Raw genomic sequence first — 9055 nt, forward strand, 5'->3', positions numbered from 1 at the left:
AAAATTAAGGCACATATTAGTATTACCATCGTACAGATGAGAAAGCTGAAGTCCAAGCTAAGGGACTTGCCCAAGGGATTAAATGGCAGGGAAAAGCACTTGAATCCAGGTGATGAATTCAAAATGCTAGCCTCTTCATACCATACTCTGTGCTTCATCAACTTGTCCTAAATCCAGAGTATAATACTTTGAAAAACCTTATAACTAGTAGGAAAAAAAAACTAATTCCAAAGATACCCCAAATTAACATTATTGTAGACTCCATGTTATATCACATGTTATTAACCAGCAAACACATCACAAACTATTATACGGACAAGATAAATTCAACCATTCTGAAAATAACTCAGTTTCCATTTTTTGTGAAATATAACAAAAGCCCAAGAATTTACATTTTGCCTCAGGTTATGCAAACTTTCTCCAGAAACTTTAATAAATATTTGATTTTGATCTTTTTGGGACAATTTGCCTTTGCTTAAGAGCAGAATGTTGTGCTCAATTGCCTATCAAAACCCATTTAGCAGTATGATCCTAAGACTTCAAGGAGGTATGAAGTTTAGGTTCAATTTTAAGGCCTGTATTCATGATTGTAAGGGCCAAAGGCAGGCTGCCCCCAAAAGGTGCTACTTTGGCATATTGACTATTTTACATACAAGTTATACAAGAAGGACACTCAGAACCTCCTTTGCCCCCTGAAAGCAGGAAATAAATCTCCCAAGTGAAAGGTACCTTCCTATACCAGGAGGAAGAGACATGCTTTTCACCAGAGATGGGAAATTTAAAGCCAAGAAGTCAGTTTAAACCACCCCTTGTTTGTTTTTGGTTTTGGTTTTGGGTTTTTTTTTGCTGCCTTTACAACCATAGCCCAAATTCCATTTAGAATTTCTCTGTCTTGTCAGTTCATCAGGGATTTATTGTCTCTTTGTCTAAAAAGTATAAAGGGGAACCTGGGTGACTCAGTCAGTTAAACATCCAACTTGTGATGTTGGCTCAGATCATGATCTCACAGTTTGTGGGTTCCAGCCCAGCATCAGGCTCTGTGCTTATGGTGCAGAGCTTGCTTGGGATTCTCTCTCACTCCCTCTCTCTCTGCCCTGTATGCTCTGTCTCCCAAAATAAATAAACTTTTAAAAGTCTATCTTTAAAAATAAATAAATAAGTAAATAAATAAATAAATATAAAGAAACAAGCAAATACATAAATGAAGTGTAAAAAAGTGCCCGCCTGCCTTGGTCATTTCTTTAGGTCTCAGTTTCATTACTGGTCTTCTGTGAGCATGTAATAAAACTTTGGCTTTTTCTTCTATTGATCTGTCTCATGTCAATTTAATTCTTAGTAAGTCAGAAGACCTTGAAGGGGAGAGAGTGACTTTTCCTTTGCTTCAGATTATATTTTTACCACTGATAATTTGTGTTGGGGAGGAAAATTTTTCCTCTACCTTCAATGTTCTTCTGGCTGGTCTATGAATTAAATTGACATAAAATGGATTAACAGGATAAACTCAAATTTAATTACATGTACACAGGGAATCCACGTAAACATGAGAGATTTCAAAGACAGTCAGGCAAGAGGAGATTTATAGGACATTCTGGACTAAGGAGGAGGGGTTCTGGGTCTGGTGCTATAAAGAGAAGGCAGGCAATTCATAGGAATAACGTAAAGAGTCAATGTTTGGTAAACAAACATTTGCTGGGCCATCCAAAAACAATGGGACAGAGAGAGAACTTTGATTGAATAGGCACTGATAGGTTCCTTCTGTCTACCATACCTAGTTCATATTATACTATAGTTTCTATGGTGGTAGCTCCTTTCCTGGTGAAGTTTATCTAGGTCCTTTCAGGCAGTTAAGGGAAAGGTCAAAGGTTCTTTCTGAGCCTTCTGTTTCTTGAAAACAGTCTAAAATAACCCACGTGCCAAAGAGACACATTTTTTTTTAATTTTTTTTTAATTTTTTTTTTCAATGTTTATTTATTTTTCTTGGGACAGAGAGAGACAGAGCATGAACGGGGGAGGGGCAGAGAGAGAGGGAGACACAGAATCGGAAACAGGCTCCAGGCTCTGAGCCATCAGCCCAGAGCCCGACGCGGGGCTCGAACTCACGGACCGCGAGATCGTGACCTGGCTGAAGTCGGACGCTTAACCGACTGCGCCACCCAGGCGCCCCTAATTTTTTTTTTTTTTTTAACGTTTTATTTTTATTTTTGAGACAGAGAGAGACAGAGCATGAACGGGGGAGGGGCATAGAGAGGGAGACACAGAATCTGAAACAGGCTCCAGGCTCTGAGCCATCAGCCCAGAGCCCGACGCAGGGCTCGAACTCACGGACCGCGAGATCGTGACCTGAACTGAAGTCGGATGCTTAACCGACTGAGCCACCCAGGCGCCCAAGAGACACATTTTGAAGAGGCAAATTTTGCCCCCCTACAGTTGCATCAATATGAGGAAGTTTAATTCACGTGGAAGGTTGCCATTATTAATAGGGGAACAAATTCATTACCAAGCTATCTTTGCTAAGAATTAATTGATGTTCACAAAGTCTTTTGAAACTAATATCTTCTGGACCTTAGGAAAATGTAAATCAATGTATTACTGCTACTGAATACCTCCTAGGACTCTGGTCCTACCACATAAGATTTAAACATCATCCAGATTCTATTCCAAGTGTCTAAGGCATTTTGTTTTGATCTTAAAAATTCTTTCCTCCCCAGTAACAATTAAAATCCTCATTTGTTCCATTAGTTTCTATTGCTACATAACTCGTTTATATCACCTCCATTATCCAGGTTGCAAACCTCCAGAATTCTCAAGCAACCAGACTACCTCAGAACCTAATAGTTCAAAGGAAAAGAAAGCAAGAATTGGTGACTTAAAAAGCACAGGAAAACCAATTAAAAAGAGAAACATCTCTAAGAATAACTAAAAACACAATTTTTGGAGGCTTGCCAGAAGGAAAAGAACATTCTGGTCATCTTCTTCCGCTTCTTCTTCTTCTTTTTTTTTTTTAAGTTTGTTAGTTTGTTTATTTTGAGAGAGACAACAGAGAAAGCAGGACCAGGAGGGGACAGAGAGAGGGAGAGAGAGAAAATCCCAAGCAGGTTCTGTTGTCAGCACAGAGCCCAAGGCAGGGCTCAAACTCATGAAATCATGAGATCATGACCTCAGCCCACACCGAGAGTGGGACACTTAACCAACTGAGCCAACCAGGCATCCCGAGCATTCTGGTTTTCTGGTGACCAGGTCTGACTCTTTGTATGAGGCCATAATGCAATGGGGAAACAGAAGACGATAAGAAATAAAGCAGAAGAAAGGAGAAACAGGCAGTAAAGAGGAAAGAGTGGTGAGCAGGGAGCCCAGCATCCACTCAGGCAGAAGACAGCCAGCCTCTCTGCTGACAGGGTCACCCTCTCTGTTTGAGTCACTCATGCTTCACCACCCTGCAAGTGCCAACCCCAGACCACTGTGTGTCAGAGATGACCTCCACCTGGCACATAGTCTGGAGCCCAACCTGTCCTTGCAGTCACCATGAGAACAAGTAAAGCACATTCAGTACTGATCATACCGTCTAACTTTTTTTAAGCTTATTAATTTATTTATTTGAGGAAGAGAGAGTGCAAGAGAGACAGAGAGGGAGAGCAACAGAGCCCAACACAAGGCTTGAACTCATGAACCATGAGATCATGACCTGAGCTGAAATCAAGAGTCGGATGCTTAACCAACTGAGCCACCCAGGCACCACCCCACAACTGAATTTTTCTAAAGAAGACTGTCAAGTGTATTCGGCATTGCTTCTAAGTTATCCCCACTAAATAGAGTCTCCCATGCTTTGAGAGGCCATTCAGGGAAGAATAGCCATACCTGGCTTCCATCCATCCATTCAAATGCTGCATCCAAAGGACCCAGATGGGAATCTTACAGCTCCCCTACTTCCTCAAGGAAACCTGCCCTCTTTCTGGGCCTCAGACTTGCTTAATAAAACACATTTCAAGGGGCACCTGGGTGGTTCAGTCATTTAAGCATATGACTCTTGATTTCAGCTCAGGTCATGATCTCACAATTCGTGGGTTCAAGCCCCACATTAGGCTCTGTGCTGACAGCTCTGAACCTGCTTGGGATTCTCTCTCTCCCTCTAAATAAACAAACATTTAAAAGGAAACACATTTCACATGTCTTCCTCCCTTCACAGGTGACAGATGACCAAGAAACAGGTTGGATTTGAAGAAAATCCATTAACAGCAATAACCTAATTGTATTAGATTTTTCTCCCTTCGTGATAATTCGGGAAAACAACTGCCCAGTACAATGATCCCCAATCTCTTAAGCATCAGACTGGTCTGAATTTGCAGTGTATTTTGCCCCCCGATACACACACACCAACGCTAATCATGGAATGTTCTGGTTCATGGGACGAGAGCTGGAGCCACCCGTCACATCTCATATTTCAGTTTTGCCAAAGAGTGGATTGAGTGGGGAATTCCAGTTGGGTGGAGATTGCAGGCGGTGTTTCCCTCAGAGCGGGTGTGTGAGGATGTGGAGGTGTTTTGTTTTTTTTAATCAGTCTCACCAAGTCAAGTTTTCCAGGGCACAGACCTGAAAAGAAATTTCTCTTCTCTGAGGCCAGTGCAAACCCTGGGAAATTACCCAAGTATAAAAATGGTCCCTGGCTTCTTTCTGTGCTTTGTCTTGGGTAAGCTTGTCATTAAGTACCACCCAAAATATGCCAACCATTTTTGTCGTACTTTCCTCTCAAAACATAGTCTTTCACACTTGAGCCTGTGACAGTGGATTTGTCAGGACCAGATACTGTGATTTTCAGTGTTGTCAGGAGAAACAATCACATCCCAGCACTGGCACGTGCCATTTTCCCTGTGGCCATTCAGTGACGATCAACGGAAAACACTGATGGTGACCAACAAGAGCACAGTGATTCAAAGCGAACAAACTATCTTCCCAAATGCCCCACAGAAGGGCAGAGGGGACATATGAATTTCCTGGAAAAGGCAGAGTATGGCTCTGATTAAATACCGAGTTATGGCAGATTTGGAAGAAAATAAGAGGAGGTAGATAATGTGATTTTAAGGTGCTAGAATTTAATGATATTAACACCGTACACATTTGATTTTTGTCCTCTGCCTAAGCTTTCAAAGAGGGTAGGAGAGGGGCGCCTGGGTGGCGCAGTCGGTTAAGCGTCCGACTTCGGCCAGGTCACGATCTCGCGGTCCGTGAGTTCGAGCCCCGCGTCAGGCTCTGGGCTGATGGCTCAGAGCCTGGAGCCTGTTTCCGATTCTGTGTCTCCCTCTCTCTCTGCCCCTCCCCCATTCATGCTCTGTCTCTCTCTGTCCCAAAAATAAAATAAACGTTGAAAAAAAAAAAAAAATTAAAAAAAATAAAAAAAAAAAAAAAACAAAGAGGGTAGGAGATAGGCCAGTAACAAAAAATATTTTCCAGGAAGGAAAATGTCCATGTGTGGGTTTTACTCAGTCCCGGGGACCTACTTTCATAGCTCTGTGTACAAGAAAGCAGCAGTTTTTCTTTTTCCCAATTTATATTATGTCAGCAGAAATAGGTCGCCTAGTTTTTTCTCTCACAAAGGCAGTGGGAGAGCAAAGAACAGGCAGGGTTACCCATGGAAGGACATTCATGCACAGAGACTAAGCACTCACCATCTATGTATTGATAATGAAAAAACTAACAAACAAACAAAAACAAGTGACAGTAATCATGCACACAATTTTCCCATTTTTTTTTGTTTCTAAAATTACATGTATAATTAATGTCCCCATGGGACACAACTCTCTCTCTCTTCTGCGTCCTATGAAAATGTGCGACACAGGTTCTAGCCTGTGTGCCCTGCCTCACTCCAGACCAGCCATCTTGGTCTCCTGTTCCTCCTTTTGGAAAGCCTGTCAAATGTGCCAGCCTCCTTCCTGCTGAAGGGGAGGAGAGACTTTTCCTTGACCCTCTCAGGTTGTTTGGCTGGGGCCCAGGAATTGAACTGACTCAGTCAGTTAAGCCTCTGACTTTTGGTTTCGGCTCGGGTCATGATCTCACTGCTCATGGGAGCCTGCTTGGCTTTCTCTCTCCCTCTCTCTCTGCCCCTCCCCTACTCATACTCTCTTCCAAAATACATAAAAATAAAAAATGTTATAAGAAAAATACATGGGTGTTTTCCTAGACAGAAGTGAAAACCCCGAAGAAGCAATTACACCTGGGGGCTTGGGTACCAGTACAGCAAAGAGCAATAAATTGCAGAGAGGTGACAAGACAAAGGAAAAGTGGTTTGGGGCTAAAAGCAGTAAAGTGTGAAAAAGCGCCTAGGAAATACAAGGAGGAAGTTAGCACCAAAAAAAAAATGTTGTTTTCATAAGGCTTGTTTGTGCAGACTCATCTTGTGTTGACGCCCTGTGTAAAACGGTAAGAAAGCGCTCCTCTTCCTGGCACAGGGAGGGCACCTTGCTTCCAGGAGAGCTACGCTCCACTTTTAGGCACCAATGGAGAAGTCAGAGAGCTCTTCCCGCATCTGCTGTTTCTCAACCACCTTCAGCTCTCAATGTGCAGTATGCCAAAGGAGACCTTTTTGGGGGTGGCCTGTTCTGATCCCCCTCGCTGCCCTGACTGTACCCTGGCCAGACATTCAGCAGTTTGTATCATGACTACTTAACCATTCTTATCTCTGCTGAAATGCCTTCCCCTCAGCAAGGTCGTTCCTTACCTTCCGGTCTAAATCAGCATATTCTTCATTCCTCTCTCACTCCAGAATTCCTTATCACAGCTCCCCTCTTTTTTTAATGGCATTTTGTTTCCAATATCTCAACGTGTAGTCAATGTATTTGTTGGTTTACTTGTTGATTGACTTTGGCCTCCTCTAGACTGAGGGCAAAGACTATGTCTGCTTGTTCTCCAAACTACCCCGGCACTTAGTACAGTATATGGCACAGAGTGGGTGCTCCATAAATATCTGTTAAATAAATGAGCACAGAGAGATCAGGACAAACATCCCACTGTTGACAGTGCTAGTCTGCAGGTGGTGAGATCACGGCTGCCACATTTTGTCTCTTCGGCCGACATATACTTTCTGGTTTGTTGGTTTTTCCAAATGCCTTGCTTCCCTAATAAGAAAATAATTTATTTGTACATTTAAAAAAGATGGTTTTTAATGCTAACAACATACTGAAATGCTTTTTTAATTTCAAGCAACCACATAATTGTAGAGAAGCTCAAGGCTTTCCAATAGCTCCAGTGAATGCTCACTTCTAAACTTGACCAAGGAGGTTACTAGACTGAATACAAATCAAGGGACAGTGAGACTTCATGAAAAGTTCATGGGTTTCAGATTTAGCCAGATGTAGGTTCCCTTAATTATCTATTTCCCAGCTCCGTGCACGTGGACAAATGATCTCTATTTCTCTGAGGTTATTTTCCTTATTTATAAATTATTCACTGAAACTTTCAGCCATTGCTTCATATCTAATATTTTGCTTCTCATAATATTCATGATACCAATTCCTTTTTTAAAAAGTTTATTTATTTTGAGAGAGACAAACAGGGGGAGGGGCAGAGAAAGAAAATCCCAAGCAGGCGCCGCATGGGGCTCAATCCCATGAGCCGTGAGATCATGACCTGAGCTAAAATCAAGAGTTGAACACGTAACCCACTGAGCCACCCAGACGCCTCCTAAATTAACTCTTAGAAATTAACTCTTCTCGAAAAAAAAAGCATGAAAACTAAAACCTCATGTGTAGTTTGGCCCAAATAAACTGCTAACATTTAACCATTTTTTCAACTTAAAAACAAACTGGTGATTTGACAGGATTCAATGTAAAGGGTGTTTTTGAACCTGAGTGTTCAGGAGGACACCTAACACTGGACTGTGGAGTCAGCTGAGGCAATGCCCAAACGGCTCAAGTTCCCCCAAGTGGCCCAACCTGAAGGGACCTTCTGCTAGTTCAAAGTCCAGAAGCCATCCAAGAGCAAAACTTCTTATTTTAATGTCCCATGATTTTTGCTGTTGTTGTTGTTTATTCATTTTGAGAGAAAGGGAGAGGGAGAGAGACAGAGAAAGAGAATGAATCCCAAGCACGCTCTGTACCATCAGCACAAAGCCTGATGTCGGGCTTGAACCCATGAACCATGAGATCAGAACCTAAGCCAAAGTCAGATGCTTAACTGAAAGAGCCACCCAGGAGGCCCAATGTCCCTTTATTTCAATTAGAATTTTATTAAGTTCCAGAGGCATCTGGGTGGCTCAGGCGGTTAAGCAACCAACTCTTGATTCTGGCTCGGGTCATGATCTTGTTGTCATGAGATGGAGCAGGGCTCTGCACTGAGTCGGGGAACCTGCCTAAGATTCTCCTTCTGCCCCTCCATACTCTCTCTCTCTCTCTCAAAAGCAAAACAAAACAGGGGTACCTGGGTGGCTCAGCTGGTTAAGCATCCAACTCTGGCTCAGGTCATGATCTTACGGTTTGGGAGTTTGAGCCCCATGTCGGGCTCTGTGCTAACAGGTTGGAGCCTGGAGCCTGCTTCAGATTCTGTGTCTCCCTCTCTCTGCCCCTCCCCCACTCACGCTATCTCAAAAATAATAAACATTAAGAAAAAAGATTAAAAATTTTTTTAATGTTTATTTTTGAGAGAGACAGAGGGTGAGCAGGGCAGGGGCAGGGAGACAGGGAAACGCAGAATCTGAAGCAGGCTCCAGGCTCTAAGCTGTCAGCACAGAGCCTGACGTGAGGCTCAAACCCACAAACCATGAGATCATGACCTGAGCTGAAGTCAGATGCTTAACCAACTGAGCCACCCAGGTGCTCATTTAAAAACGATCATTTAAAAACAAAACAAAAAGAACTTTATTAAGTTCCCAATTTCACAAGTGTCTAAACTTAATGAGAATTCCTATAGAAAAATTTAAAAAGTTCTTAAAAATGAAGGAGAAGAACTTTCTTATGGCTCACAAACTTGCTCAACTTGAGTCACAGCTCATAGACTGCTCCTGCCCCACCATCTGCATGTCACCCACAATCAACACTCCCTTGAAAAAGACACCATTTACCTGTTCCTT

The sequence above is a fragment of the Lynx rufus genome, unplaced genomic scaffold (genome assembly GCF_022079265.1).
Source record: "Lynx rufus isolate CCGP_SWC_20201006 ecotype Redwood Valley unplaced genomic scaffold, mLynRuf1.p SCAF_1, whole genome shotgun sequence".
NCBI classification, from domain to species: domain Eukaryota; kingdom Metazoa; phylum Chordata; class Mammalia; order Carnivora; family Felidae; genus Lynx; species Lynx rufus.